Raw genomic sequence first — 16,365 nt, 5'->3', positions numbered from 1 at the left:
CGCCCTCCGGTTGGTACGGTAAAGGTCAGGGGGCAAGGTCGTGACAGCCAAAGATCACATCTATCTCAAATTCTATTTCCCTGACTGGGGGCAGAGAGGTTAACTCTTCAGAAAACACCTATGGATAATCCCTCACCATTAGTATTTCTTCTAACTTGGACTGGACATCCTAACTTTCTACTACATAAGCTACATACCCAACACTTCTTTTAGCCAACAAACGAGAAGCCCGAAGAGCCGAAATAAAGTGCATAGGAGAAGCATCCTTGACGACAACAAGGTTCAACTCAGGTTGGTTTGGGCACCTAAGGGTTACAGTTTTATCATGGAATTTATTGTAACATGTTATGTGGACAACCAGTCCATGCCAAAAATAACATCAAAGTTTTGGATGTCTAACAATATTAAATCTATAGGCAGCACACACCCTTCAAGCAAAACCTCAAAGTGTTTGTAAACAATATCAGTTTCTGAATATTCCCCCATAGGTGTGCATACTACCAAAGTCCAATCAAGCAAGGAAGGTTTAGAATTTATGTGGCATGCAAAGTGAGGTGCAACAAAAGAGTGTGTAGATCCAAGATCAACCAGGATTTTAGCTTGAAAGCCACAAATGGAAAGTGTACATCGAATGACTGTAGCAGATGCCTTGGCTTCTTGTTCAGTGAGGGCAAATACTCGACTTTGAGTCTTTGGTTGGTTTTCAAGTCTCATTGGACAATCTCTAATCTTGTGGCTTAGTTTGCCACATATGAAGCATGCCTTTATCCTTCTTCGACACTCAGCTGCCGAATGATTGTCCTTCCCACAATGTGGGCACGTCGGGCACCTGTTCTCCCTTACGTTGCCCGATAAGGTCCTCTGAATCTTCTTACCCCTCTGGTTATCTCTTCCTCTGAAGTTTCTCATTGGTGGCGATCGAGCCTTTCTTCCCATGTTCCCAAACTGGGCTAGTCCTCCAGTTTCCTCCGACCCGGGACTCTTCACAGTCCCTCTCAATCTTCAAGGCCAAATCTACTAAAGGGGAGAAGGTCTTAAGATTCGCTGATATCACCCTCCTCCTTATTTCTGACCTAAGACCTCTCTCAAATTTGTTCGCTTTCTGTGCCTCAGTATTAATGATGTGTGGCGCGTACCTCGACAGCTTAGCGAACTTGGCAGTATACTGCTCCACTAATAGATTCCCTTGTTGTAGCTCAATAAATTTTACTTCTTTTTTTCCCATACAGAGTCAGCAAAGTACTTCTCATTGAAGGCTTCTAGAAAATTTCCCCAGCTTACTTCTGTTCCCGACTCCTCTTATGATTGCTTCACTGAGCCCCACCAATGCTCAGCATCTCCCTTTTACATGAAGGTTCCCATCATATCCTTCTATTCATTCGTACAATTCAACACCTCAAATAAATTTTCTACTTGTCTTCTCCAACGTTATGCTTTCTCTACTCCCCCAAGCCACAAGAAAGTCGAAGTAGCCAACCTTCTAAACTTCTCTATCAAACTACTGCCATTCAGGTCAGGGTAGGGGTAGACGGGGCCGCATTGCTTCTTTCATCATCTGCGTCATGGCCCCTAAGGTTCTGACACACTCACCTAGGACCTCTATGTTTTCATTATTGGAGCTTCCATTATTGGCTCGGGTCCTCAGCATCTTCAACTTAAGACACAAGCACTCAGTTACTATTCTACCCAAAACTATTCTAAGACACTTCTAGAACTTCCTAGACTAAGAATCCTATCCTGGCTACTCTGATACCATAACTGTCACGACCCCGCCCTCTGACCCCTACTGTACTTTACCGAGGCACGACAAGGTGGGAGAACGCGATCGGAGGTTGCGTACGTTACTCAGGTGGGAGTGGCAACAACACGTGTTAGAAGAGCAAAATCGAAGCAAACCGCTAAAAAAAAAAAACTCATACAAGCACTAAAAACTGAATAAATTAAAATCATTAAACTTTCATTCATACTCTAAGATTCTTTACAATATAGTTCAAGGCTTGCAAGCTTGACTTTACAGTACATCATACCAAAACAACACAGTGGCCTTGCCACTAGACACCTACTACGCAGATAGGGGTACCTAACAGGTCCGAAGCTTCAATTGCCCATCACCACCATGCTGCTGCCACAACCAGATACTATTACTCTACACAGATGGAAATAAGGGAAGTGAGCTATGAGCCCAGTAAGTAGATCACTACCCTTGCATTTCCACCTACATTCACATACATAATAACATGGTCTATGGTTCATCAGAAATCATACTGGCATCATAGAGTAGGATCGTACACCGAAATATATATATATATATATATATATATATATATATATATATATATATATGTAGATATTTGTGTGTGTGTGAATGTGTGTGTGTGTGTGTCGCATATAGAGAGAGTAACATGCAAATATCAAGGTATCTATTTATTCTTGAGATGGCAGATACATTTATGCTTATTATAGTTACAGTCAAATGTTCACACAGAATGCTAAATTCACTCAAGCATAATAGATTGATTACTCCTGGTGTAGAAGCCACATCGATCGGGCTAAGCCAATTCTATAACTTGGGACTTCTACCCTCATCCAAGAAGGAGGACAATGACAAATGGAGGTTCCATTTCGTAATTTACTCACTCATGCATACAATTCTCAGCACTCTTTGGAGTTTTTGGTAGGCTGAGGCTTTGCAAGACACGGCCCCTCCTTAGGCCTTCAGGCGAGCAGGCATTGCACTATCATTGGAGGGCCCAATGTGTAGTTCCCATAATAATTTGGGGGGCAGAACCTACCTTTTCATTCACAGTCTCTCCTCGACTCCACTCCTATCATAAGAGTAGAAGTAAAGTATACCTAACTTCCAATAGGGGACCTATTGCATAATGGTCATAGCACCTATAACAGTCTCACATATAACAGAATCACAGTGTCCACTACCAATGGAGGACCCATTGCATAGCGGTCATGACACATATAATATATTCACATATAGCAGAATCACAATGTCCACTACCAATGGAGGACCCATTGTGTAGTGCTCATAGCACACTTCACAGAGTCACATATAACAGAATCATAGTGTCCACTACCAATGAAGGACCCATTGTGTAATGGTTGTGGCACATACAATAGAGTCACATATAATAGAATCACAGTGTCCACTACCAATGGAGGATTCATTGCATAACAATCATAACATATATAACAGAGTCACGTATAACAGAATCACAGTGTCCACTACCAATGGAGGACCCATTGCGTAGCGGTCATAGCACATATAACAGAATCACAATGTCATATTTTTCTACAATTTCTGAAAGTGATATGCAGCCACAAACATGGCCATAATGCTCGATCCATTTAGAATTTGGAAATGGTTCCAAAACCAATTTTCATTAGACACGTATCTTTCAAATGGGGGTGGTTTGAAAGTGTTTGGACCCCGTTTGGACTTTTAAAATCTCATTAAAAAGGAGGCATCCCATTTGAAACCTGCTATGCAGTTGGAACAGTGACATGTCCCACTTAGCACCATTATAACTTTCAATCGATAAAACATTTTAAAGTGCTTTCAAAACTAAAATTCAATTAAAGACGTGTATCTCTCCAAAAAGGGTAATTTGAAAGCAATTGGACTCTATTGAGTCATGCAAAGGTCCATAGAAGCCAATGTGATGGTTTTGAGTTTTAGTGAAATCTATCCACAGTGATATGCCCTCACTAATTATTGCATAACTTTCAATCTAAGAGGAATTTCGAAATAATTTCTAATATGCAACTTTAAGCCTGCACAAAGATCTTTCAAATGGTGGTAATTTGAGTAATAATTACCCCTCTCTGTTGTCACGCATTTTGATTAACTAGTGTAGGCTTTCAACTTGAACCCCTACAAAAAGGGGTAACAAAAGGGGTTCAAGTTGAAAGGCTCTAAAGAGAGAGGGTAAAGTGAATGGCATGTAGGAGAGGGAGAGGCTTCAGTACTCCCCTGGTGGGAGGTGGCAGCCCAAGTGCTGAAAGGTGGCATACACCACACATGCAACTGGACACGTGGCAATGTGTGGCTTTCACTCAGCAGGTGGTAGTCATTGTTCATGCATGGAAGTGTCGCGCACGGTGCTACATGCACGACGCTAGTCCATATGCTCCATCTTACTGTTGTTCGTGAAATTCCCTTCTTCTTCTTTTGACACCCGCGGTGTTGCCTTTATCTCTCCACACATGGTGCTAATATTCTCATTTCACAAGTGGTGTTACCCTCTCTTCAAGTGCAACACTGCTCTTCTTCTCCAAACGGCGATGCCTCTTTTCTCTAAGCAGCGATGCCTCTTTTCTCCAAGCGGCGACGCCTCCAAACGGCAATGCCTCTTTTCTCCAAGTGGTGATGCCTCCAAACTGTGATGCGCCTCTTCCCCAAGTGGCGATGCCTCCAAACGGCGATGCCTCTCTGTTCCAAGCGACAATGCCTTCAAACGGAGATGCCTCTCTCTCTCTTTGTAGGCGGCGTTACCCTTCTTCTCATCAGACTCCTACTGCTGTGCGTGTTTCCATGGTCAAGAAAACCTTGGTCCTTACATGAGGGAGTTTCCTCTTTCAGTGGGCGACCCATGGTGCTTGTCTCCTTTTACCCTTTTTGTGAACAGGTGCAGACTGACCAGGTTCGTGTAGCTTGGGAGTTGGCTTTGCTTGGCGAACCGCTTCCCTTCTCATGGACTTCATTATGTTTCGTCCTCAATAGAATTTCCATGGTTGGGAAGTTGAGGGTTCATCAGATTCAGAAGGCTTGGGTGGTGCATTCTTACCAGAGGTATGTGTCTGAGTGACCTCTTGTGTTGACAGCTTGTGTTTAGAATGTCATCCCCTGGGATAGTGCCCATGCTGTGTCTGGTTAGATGCCTGGATCTCGCCCTCCGGGTCGAGATGACTTGGTGGCACGTGTCTTGGGTTTCAGGGGAACCCGGGACTTGAGGCCGCTCTCTCGGGAAACTTATTACAAAACAAGGGTAGGTACACCAATCGATGAGAGAGGAATTTAATGTGAAGCAAGACACACCTCCTTGGACCTGTACTCTCTTGTTTCTGCAATCCCAGACACATGGTCGATTTACAAGACAAGTGGGTTTAAGGACCCCACCATGTCTTTGGGCGAAGGCACACGGGCATGTACATTCAAGGATGCAAGGGATGGAATGAGATGGAGATTGGGGTAATAACAGAAGAAGGGATAAATAGAATAGAGGGAAGAGAAGAGAAGAAATAGAAATTTGACCAAGTGGCTAGATTGACACAGTGGCTAGACCAGTAAGGTGATTGACCTGGCGTGGTAGTAAGATATGCACGGTAACTTAGACGGCACGATGGCAATACTAATCGATGACAAGACCAACACCAACATGCCTAGCACAATGGCTGTCTTATCATGGAATAAAGACGGGCACGGTAACTCAAACAGACACGACTGTAATACTGCTCGACAACGAGCCTACCATGACAGGGCTAATCTTAACCTCTTTTGATCAAACAAGAGAAGAAGAAGAATGAAGAGAGAGGAGAAAGAGAGGGAGAAGAGAAAATAGAGAAAGAGAGAAGGAGAATAAAAGATATGAAAAATTAAGGAGAGATAAGAGAGAAGAGAGAGAGAGATGCGGAAGAGAAGAACAGAGTAAAGGAGAGGAGGAGAGAGAAGAAGATAAGAAATTAAGATAAAAACATGTAAGTGAGAGAAGAAGAAGAGAAGGGAATAAAAGAGAGGAGAAGTGAGAAGAAGAAGAAAAGAATAGAAGAGAGGAGGAAAGAGAAGAAGAAGAAAGGAATAAAAGAGAGAAGAAAGAGGGGGAAAAAGAAAGAGAAGGTAGAAGAGAGTGAAAGAAGAGGGAGAGGAAAGAAAGAAGAAAGAGAAGGAAGCGAGAAAGAAGAGAGAGAAGATAGCGAGAAGAGAGAGGAAATAAAGAAGAGAAAAGAAGAAGGACGAGAAAAAAGAGAGAAAGTAGGAGAGAGAGTAAGAAAGAACAGAGAGATGATAGAGAAAAGAGACATAAAAAAAAAGAAGAGAGGGAAAAGAGATGAAAATGGGATAGAAGGAAGAGAAACACAGATGGCAATGAGGTTCCACCGTCCATGACAGAGGAGTTAAAGTAAGAGAGAACATGGATGACGATAGGCTCTGCCGTCCATGACAAGAGAGAGATAAGAAAGAACATGGACAGTGATGGGGTTCCACCGTCCACGACTTAGGAGAGAAAGGGAGGTAAGAAGCATGAGCGGCGATGAGGTATCGTCATCCATGACAGAGGAGAGAGGGTAAGAAAGAACATAGATGGTGATAAGTTTTGCTGTCCATGATATGAGAGAAAAAGAGAGAACATGGACGGCTATAGGCTCTGCCGTCCATGATAGGAAAGAGAAAAAGAGAGCATAGACGGGGATTGGTTCCACTGTCAATGATAGGAAAGGGAGAGAGAAAGAGAACATGGGTGGCAAATGGTTTCGTTGCCCATGACAGGGGGTGCAAGAGTCAAGAGAGAGATAAGAAAAGACACTCACAATGATAGGCATTGTCGTGTGCATCAGAAAGGACTCAGACATGACCCGGCCCTCCACTCGAGAAAAGGGCCGATTCAATGTCCTTGTCAGGGAATAGGGCAAGAAATGTCGCGGACAACGATGGGCAGCGCCGTGCATGATAGGAGGGAAATAGAACTTAGACAGCGGCTCGGCCGGCCATTCGGGTTAAGGCCCAGCTCACTATGCATGTTCTCGAGATAAGAAAAGAAGGTGGACGTCATGCTCAACAATGGGCAATGTTGTGCATGACTGGAGAAGAATGAGAAAGGAAAGAATGGAAAGAGAAAAGAAAAGAAAGAGAGAGATTAGGTAAGAGAGGAGAGAGAAAGGAAGGGAAAGAGGATGAGAGAGGAAAGAGAGCATAAAGAAATAATAAAGAAGAGAGAGAAAGAGACACACGACGGTAGCTTAGGGCTGGGCATGTTGAAGTGAGACATGCACGGTGATGCTTACTGTCGTGCATGTTTGAGGCAGAGAAGTGAGAGACAAAGAGAAGAGGAAAGAGAAAGAGAAAGAAGAGGAGAGAGAAACAGAGAGAAGATAGAAAAAGAGAAAGAAGAGGATAAAGAAACAGAGAGAAGAGGAGAGAGGAAGAAAAAGAAGAGGAGAGAGAAAGAGAAAGAAGAGAAGAGAAGAGAGGAGAGAGAAAGAGGAGAGAGAAAATTACCTTCACCGAGGGATATTAGACTTTTTCTCTCTCCTCTCTCTCTTGAATGTGCCCACAATTTCAATGTAAACTCTCAAATTTTTTTCATGAGATTGAAGCCGTTTACAATTAAGTTTAGCATGTATATATAGACTTGGGCCCAAAATATGGGTGGATGCCAAAAATCCAGCCTAATTGATGATAATTACAATTTATTTGAAATATTATAAAATTTAAAAATGGGTGCAAAATCACGGTTTTGCACTCGCCCAACAATTCATAAAATTCTAAAACAGTCCCTACTGCTGCCCTAGAACGTGTGTGATCTTCCATTGACGATTCGGGGTTGCTCCAGTGCCCATTTTTCAAACAGATGATTACTTTCTCGTTGGGCTTGGAATGATGATCAATTTGGTACCAACTTTGAGCCACGGATTGTCTTTTTAGGCCAAGATCATACGACTTGAATCTTGAAAATTTCAGATCGATAGTGCGCTCATTCCTTGATTTTTTTTGTGATTTCTTAGTTGAATTACACTAAGCATTCCGTCACGATCGCACTGCAACAAACGCAACTTGATTTCATACTCGAACGAATATTTCATCATCTTGAGTTTTTTGCTGAAATCTTGAATTTCGACGGTCAGAATCTACAACAACTTTATCGTCTTTGTGCGTGACATCCGACCGTTCATCATGTGCAAGGTTTGGTCCAAGTGTAACATTAGACCTTATGCATGTAATGCAACTGGTCTCGCATTGATCCGTTGTGCAGGCATCGTGATATAGTCGCTCGAACAAGACGCATTGCTACTGAATTTCCTGAAACATTAGCCATGAATCGTCATCTTCTCTTTAGCTTTTCTTCCTGATCAAACATTGTCACGCGGCGTGCCACATATCAAGACACTCTTCTTGACGAGACAAACACGCTCATAAAATTTTAGCGCGATTTGACACAAAACGAGTGAGATATGAATCTTCGAAGTTTCTACTCATGACTGTGAAAACCAGCCTCCTTCAATGGAGATTGGTGCAGGGAGGCTGCATGGGAACAGTGTGCGACCAACCCCTTTTTAATGTTTCACCCATAACTTTGTCCTGAAATGTTTGTTTAAGCCAAAACTTGACCTCCTAAGGGTTTTCGACCATTTCGGATCCAATGATAGTGGTCTCACTACCATTTGACACACCGAAATAGAGTTCTAGTAATAGTATCCATTTCAAGGTGCAAGAGGACGATTTTTTGAAACTGTTTCTTTGTCTGTACTGCCTTAGAAATGTTAAATTGTGACAAAACTTGGTAGGTGGCCTTTTGGAGTCCTTAGAAATGTCTTTCATCCATTTGGGGGAATTTATGACACTGTCAAGATTCTATTATAAGTAGTGTTTTATTGACCGGCTTCTCTTTTATTCCGCATCAAGGACCCAATGTGGTGAAAAATGTCTTCAAACATCTTAGCCCACCAATGTTATTCTTCGAGAGAATCGAGAAGGATAGCATTCGAAAGATTTCATTCGGCTTTATTTATTTTTTCTTCCTAGCCACAAGACCACGTGAACGTAGAGGAGATATCCAGACAATGCTATAACTAGGATGCTTAGACGTTTGAATGCATTTGTCGCAGGTCCATGCATGGAGACTTTGGGGGAGAAGAGACTTGAGCTACTGGTGGGGGACATCTCATGGAATGCCCATCATCAACGTCAGGAGCCCTTCTTGGGTTTCGACAGTTGGGGGCTTTCAAAATCTTGTAGACCCAGTTGGTTAGAATCCAGGCTTGTCTAGCAGTCGGGTGTCGTGCTTAAGGGGTTTCTTCCTAATCAGTCAGGGTTTTTATGTCTTGTGGTGGTAGTCCAAGTTTAAGGTTATGTGTGGGTTAGGCAGCCAAGGAGCCCTTTGTGGTCACGTGTGTTGCTACACCAGATTTGCTTTGACAAGTAGGGTACCTCTATGGGCCCTATCCTGCAGGGTCCAGTCGGGGGATTTTTATTGACCTGTCCTGATGGTCTAGGCTAGTCGACTAGGGAGGGGTTGGCGAGGCGACCTCTTGGCGAGACATCACCCTACAGTCTTGGGCCTGGCTTGACAGTTATGTCCTTTGGGGGCATCTTTGGTTTGCCATTGTGATTTTCTTCATTTTGGTTGACTTCTTGGAAATGTAGTCCTTTAGCATGGTACCCTGACCTACCGTCTTGGCGATTTTTTCAACTCTTGGGTCCTTTCGTGAACTGACTCAGACTGTCGGATTCTTCTTAAAGCTCGTATTTTTGTTCTTGATATCAAAGCATGCTGACACTAAAGATTTTTATTTTGAATGCTGGCTGAAGCTGCCCATGAGGCATGTGTGCGTCAACTTGCTTACTGGTCCGAGCGCCCTTTGCGGGTTTTAACTTGGACTTGGAAGTGACACCATAGAAACGGTTTTCACCAACCTCCTTTTATTTGGGGCTCTTTTACTGATGACCTTTCGGCCATGTCCACCCTTATTCTTCCATTTTTACTAACGATGGCCTTTCGAGTTTTCACCGTGCTCACGTTTTTATTTTCATGGAACTCTTTTACTCATGGTTTCATGACCATGCCCGTCTGTCATATTTACTCATGGCGTTCCCTTATTCAGCTATACACCATGCCCATCATTATTTTTTTTTTTTTGTGAAAGCAAGTTTAAGGTCATGCCTTCGAGACCTATGCAAAGTCATTTAACGTCGTGAGTCCAGGATGTAGACTACAGTTTAAGGTCATACAGCTCGACCATGGTGGAGATGGATGGCAGTCTTTGGAGGCCATGGAGTGAGTATGGTGGTGGTTTGACTCACTTTGGGGAGATGGCACCAGGATACCTATGCAAGATGGATGGTGTTGGTATGGAAGGTGGATGGTGGTAACCCACTCGCTCATGGCGAGTACAGATGGCAGGATGGCCAGTCGTTTTGTGAGCATGGGTGAGACTCACGTGGGAATGATGAAGGGTAGTGAAGTGAACAGGTTTACTGGGGAGTTGATGACGATGGTGTGGGCACGCAAACGGGTTGGTTAGGGAAGGGAAGCATGAAGACGCTTGGAAAGGGCGTGTGTGGGGGGCTATTTAAGGTCATGCCTCCTTGACTTGGGCAAAGTATATGATCAGGATGTGCACTATAGTTTTAAGGTCATATAGCTTAGACCGTAGCTATGTATTTTAAAGTCATGCATCTTGGACCATGCAGTTTAAGGTCGTGCAATTAGACCTTTGCTACAGTTTAAGGTCATATAGTTTGGACCCGACTATGCAGTTTAAAGTTAGGCATCTAGACCATTGCTACAGTTTTGGGTCATGCAACTGGATCATGGCTATGCAATTTAGAGTCATGCATCATGGACCATGCAGTTTAATGTTGTGCAACTAGACCTCCGCTACAATTTAAGGTCATATAGTTTGGACCATGCAGTGCATTTAGACCATTGTGTGGGTCGTCACGTAGGTGAAGCTCCAAGGGGAATAAAGACCTGGATGACAATCCGACTCCCTGAGGATGAAAAGGTTAATGTCAGCAAGGGGCCAGATGGAGATAACATCCCTGCAAGGGATGGCAACGGAAGCGGACTCCATCGAGGTTATGGGGTAAGAGTGACTCCTTGGGGCGAAAGATAAGATTCCATTGGTAACCTGAATACCTCGGGATTGAAGAGGTAATCATGACCTCTTTTTAGCATACACCTAACTCCATTGGGCATGATGGCCGAACACCCATGGTGGTGATTGGGTTCAGACATGCGCGACACTAGCATGGGTGGAAGAAACAAGCATGACATTAGTCATGAGTGGCAGTAACACATGTGGCGGTAATAACACACACGACCTTTATCACAAACGGAATTAGTCACGCTCGGTGTTGATCGGTGGCTGTCACGCACGATGTTAGTCACGAGTAGTGTTGGTCTGAGTTCGGGCCTCGGGCCTGGCCCGACCCAATCCTAATGCTTTTGACAATATGGTTGGGGTTTCATGAGCTGCAGTAGCTTGTGTTCGGGCTTCGGGCCTGAGCCTGACCCGATCCGGCCCATCGTCGTTTAGCCTTCAGGGGTCGGATTGACACTTCTTACTTGTTCGAGGCACTTCGGGGAAACATCACCTATATAAGGGGGTAAAACCCTTTTTTCACCATTTACCTTTAGGTAAAAATGGCTAAGCAATTTTTACTAGTCGGAGAAAGAGAGGGAAGCTTCTGGCTAGGACTCCGACAATAACGCAGGGGTTTACAGGAGTTTGCCAGCAAGAAAGTTCTGGGTGGGAAGAGGGAGCACCCGTAGGGGAACACGGGGGCATTCGCGAAGGGTTGCAGTTGCCAGAGTTGGGGGAAGCTGGCAGTTCTGCTGGGACGTATAGAGATTTCGACAGTAGTTTTGGAGTACCGAAGAGTGGGGAAAAGGATCCAAGTTGCAGCAGGGGGCTGTCAGTGAACTTTCGCGAGCTTTCAGGGGTTTTTCGACGATTTTCAGCCATCAAGAAAGGAGAAGGGAAGGTGCAATAGTGGGTTTCCGACGGGTGAGAAAATTTTCCCAATGAGAAACTGAGAGGTCCAAAGACAGTGAACAGTCACTGGCTATGAACAGTCACTGGGATGGAGACGGTCGTCAGGGAGACGAAAGGTCATAGGCAACCAAAGGGTCACGGGAGCTGAAGGGTCGCAGGGAGTTGAATAGTCACTTGGGAGACAAAAGGTCATGGGGCATCTGAACAGTCACGGGCTAACACTCACGGCGATAGGTTGCACATGACGCTCGTAGTGAGTGGCAATAACCATGTCCCCATGCCCACTCGACGATACTTTCATGGATGGCAGCAAGTCATACCCAGTCGTGGTCATGCTCGGCGATGAGTTACGCACAACGCTGAGTCATGTGAGGCGATGGTCACACGCGACGCTAAGTCATACGAGGCGATGATCACTCATGACGCTCAGTCGTGCGCAGCAATGATCACGCGTGGCGTTGAGTTGCATGACATTAAGTCATGCACGACGATGGTCAAGTGTGGCGATGACTTGGGTAGGCAAAGGGTGGTGACCAACGGTAAGGTCAGGCTTATGAAGCTTATTGGAAGCCAAGTCCTCTAGCGCAACTGTGCACTCCATGTCGTTTTGTGGAAGGGTTCTCATTGTGAAGGGGGCATTCTCTCCATCATAGGCCAATTCCTTGTCAGAAGGGTTTGCTTTGTATGTCCAATATACTCGATCTAATATCCTTCTACCTTCCTCTGCTACGAGAGCTTTCTTTGGCCTGTAACCGTCATCTTTTCCTCAGATGCAATAGCGACGCTTTGACGTAGCTACTCTCTTATCTTCTGATGCAAGAGCAACTTTTTGGCCTGCAACCATCCTCTTTTTCTCAGATGCAAGAGCATCGCTGGGACAGCTACTCTCTTTTCTTCTGATGCGATAGCAATACTACATGATACATTTGTAACCTCCTTAATAAGGGGTTTTTGATTTGTAACTTGTAACTTCTTCAATAAAAAGAATTATGCTTTGCTTAATTGTCTTCTTTTTACAGTCTTTTTAACTTTTTCTTGTTTTGCATTGAGTCTTTTGACCATGTATCATTGATAGTATTTCTTTGATAGGGAGCATTGCCTCCTCTCCATCAGGATGCGCCAATATGTAAGCTTCATTTGGCGAGACCTTGTTGACTATGAAGGTACCTTCCCACTTAGGTTAAAACTTCCCTTTGCGCCGCCAATGCATAACAATCGGCCTTTTGATGACTAAAACCAGATCCCACGGAGGAAGGCCAATAGTAACCTAATATGGAGCTGGACTGATGCAGTCAACAGATGCTTGAATGCACTTCTTCCAACACCTTATTTGCCTCTTGTGTGTCAACACATCTGAGAAGAATATCGTCTAAAGACCGTCTGAAGAGAGTGCCTCCTTCAAGGAGGGTGTACTTAATAGACATTCGACGCACATTATTGCGCTCGACGAGATCTTCAAGGAGTCCAACGTGCTTTATAAAATTAATGATAGGCTCTACAATCTTCTACTTGCTCAACTTTCGCACATATTGGGTCGAAGAACTCTGGTTCCTATTTTTGAACCTTATCTCGTTGACTCCATGCCATTTCCTGTCCAGCCTAAATAACTTCTTTGACTGATATAAGTGCTCCAAATGAATAAGGAGGGCACTCGAGGAAGAGAATTCTCTCATCATCCATGACCACTTCGGTTCTCAGTTCAATGTGTCTCCACTCTGCCTCCAATTATAAGAGCCTGATATTCCGCCTCGTTATGAAATCCAGCCTCGGTGAGAGAGAAGGACATAGAAAGTACCCCCCTTTTGGAATCATAAATACCACTCCGGTGCCTCCTCGATCAGACTGAAAGGCTCCATCGAAGTACATCTCCCACGCGTGAGAAATCTCTGCCCAGAATACTTCTTCATCATGGAGGCCACTTGATAAAGGAGATTCTACGATAAAATCAGCCAAGGCTTGACCCTTGATGGCCTTTTGTTGTAAATATGTGATGTTGAATTCCATCAACAATAATGCCCATTAGCAAGGCGTCCCGACAAGCATGGGCGTGTCATGAGAAATTTTACAGGGTCTTCTTTTGATATAAGCTTTACTTCATGATTGAGCAAGTAGTGGCGGAGCTTTTGTACCCCAAAGATTAAGACCAGGCACATCTTCTCTATAGGGGGGTAATTCTTCTCAGCTCCTTGTATCCTGCGGCTGAGATAGTATAACGTGTTCTCTTTCCTTTCGTCACTGTTCTATGTCAACAATGCCCCAAGTGACTCATCTAGAGTAGTCACATACAGGATGAGAGGTTTCCCTAACACTGGTGTAGAGAGCATTGGAGGATTGAGTAAATATCGCTTGATGTCATCAAGGGCCACCTGACATACTTCATTCTAGATGAATGGGGTATCCTTCTTCAACAGGTGCATAAAAGGCTTACAGCTACCTGGGACGTTTGAGACGAACCAGCGGATATGAACCAGCTGCCCTTGGAGGGATCACAACTCTTGCAATGTTGTTGGTGGTGGCATTTCCTGGATTACCTTGATCTTGACTGGCTCAACTTTCAGCCCTCGGTGTCTAACAATGAACCCCAATAACTTTTCTGAACGCACGCCAAAAGCGCATTTCAGCGGGTTCATCTTGAGCTGATGAAGGCGTAACCAGTCGAATACCTTTTTAATGTCTCGCAAATGAGCATCTTACTTTTCGGATTTCACCACCAAGTCATCCACATAACATTCCACCTCCTTGTGAATTATGTCCTTGAAGATGGTTGTCATTGCTCTCTGATAAGTAGCACCAGCATTGTTCAATTCGAAAAGCATCATCGTGTAGCATAGGACCCAATGCGGTGGCTTCATCATCTTTTGACGCCATTCGTATCTGATTGTACCCAGAGTATCCATCTATGAAGGAGAAGGCATGGTAGTAAGTTGTGGAGTCAATGAACATCTCCATAAATGGCAATGGGAAGTCATCCTTCGGGCAAGCAGTATTCAGGTCGTGGAAGTTAATGCAGACCCTAATTTGGCTGTTTTGCTTCTTGATTGGGACAACATTTGCAGCCACCGAGTACTTGACTTCACGAATGAAACCTGCTTGCCTGAGCTTGGTCACCTCAGCATCTATTTGCATTTCGAGATCATGCCTAAACCTCCTTGATTTATGCTTGACAGGCTTGACGGATGGATTGATGCCAAGACGGTGGACTGCGACTTGAGGATCTAAACCAGTCATCTCATGGTAATGCCAGGAAAAGACGTCTCGATTGCTCGTAAGAAGGAAGTAAAATTCTCTCTCTTCTGACGACATATTTGTCGAGATAAAAGTGGGCCTAAGGCCGGCTTCATCTACTAGATTTATCTCCTCGAGTGTGACAACCCAAACTTTCCTAGGCCAGTTAGAAGCCATGACGGGATAAGGGGAATGTAGGATAGAGCGGCTGAGTTGTATGAAGAAGAATAAGTGTCAGTGCCGGCTGGGTTACGACCAATGCCAGCTGAGTTGTGATCAGCGCCGGTTGAGTCATATGCCGCGTCGGCTGTGAAGAGAGGAAGCACCAGCACTAGCTTGGTTATGACTTGCGCCGACTGAGTCTTATGCAGCGTCGGCTGCGAAGAGAAGAAGCACAAGCGCCGGCTAAGTTGTGTCCAGTGCCGATTGAGTTGTGGCCAATACTGGTTGAGTTGTGTCAGCGCCAGTTGGGTTGTGACCAGCACCAATTGAGTCGTATCTAATGCCGGCTATGAAGAGAAGAAGCACCAGCTCTGGCTGAGTTGTGGCCAGCGCTGGCTGAGTCGTGGGAAGCACCGACTGAGTTGTAGCCAGCGCCTGCTGAGTTGTGGGCAACACCAGCCGAGTTGTGACCAGCGCCGGCCGAGTTGTGGCCAGCGCCGGCTGAGTTATGAGCAGCACCAGTTGAGTCTCTAATATGCATAGATTATGAGTGCCACTTGTTAGATGCATGATGATGTGAGCGCCACTTGTCCAAATTTTAAGTCTTTTGATGACACTTGGACCACCACCCCAAACATAAGAGTACTTAAGCCTCTCCTCTCATCCACACCACTCACTCTTTCCTCATTTTCTCCTCTCTCTAAGACACGAGGTTTGGAGAAGGGACTGTAGGAGGAAATCCATCATTGAGTAGGTGAAAGCTGTGAGAAGAGGATTGGAGAAGGCGCCATTGTTATTTAGGTAAGTGGATCCATTACCATTGCATTGTAGCCATAAGGATGCATGGGAACTTATGCATATGAAAGGAACAATAAATATGTATGTGATGTACAAAATTGGGGCTTTTGTTTTATGAAAATGGTGGATGTTGAAAATGGATGTATGATTCTTAGATTATGTAAGAAATGCATGTTATGTGTGAATTGTGAGAGAATGGTTGTTAACATGTTCTTTACTATGAAAGGAAGGTTATGGAATGTATTTTTGAGACATGTTATATGCCACTGTTAAATTCTAGAAATATGTGTATATTTGATAGAGGCTTTTGAACAGCCAAATGGGCTAATTAACCTCAAATTTCAACCATTGGAAAGATATATGAGTCTAGTAAAATGTTCATTTTTTCCCACTGTTGAAATTTTTTATGAAAATGAAGTTATGTTTCAAAATGAGAGAGCATATCAATGTTGA

This window comes from Amborella trichopoda, chromosome 13 (assembly GCF_054954075.1).
Source record: "Amborella trichopoda isolate Santa Cruz 75 chromosome 13, AtrichopodaSantaCruz75HAP2 v2.0, whole genome shotgun sequence".
NCBI lineage: Eukaryota > Viridiplantae > Streptophyta > Magnoliopsida > Amborellales > Amborellaceae > Amborella > Amborella trichopoda.
Note: the sequence above shows the minus strand (reverse complement) of the source record.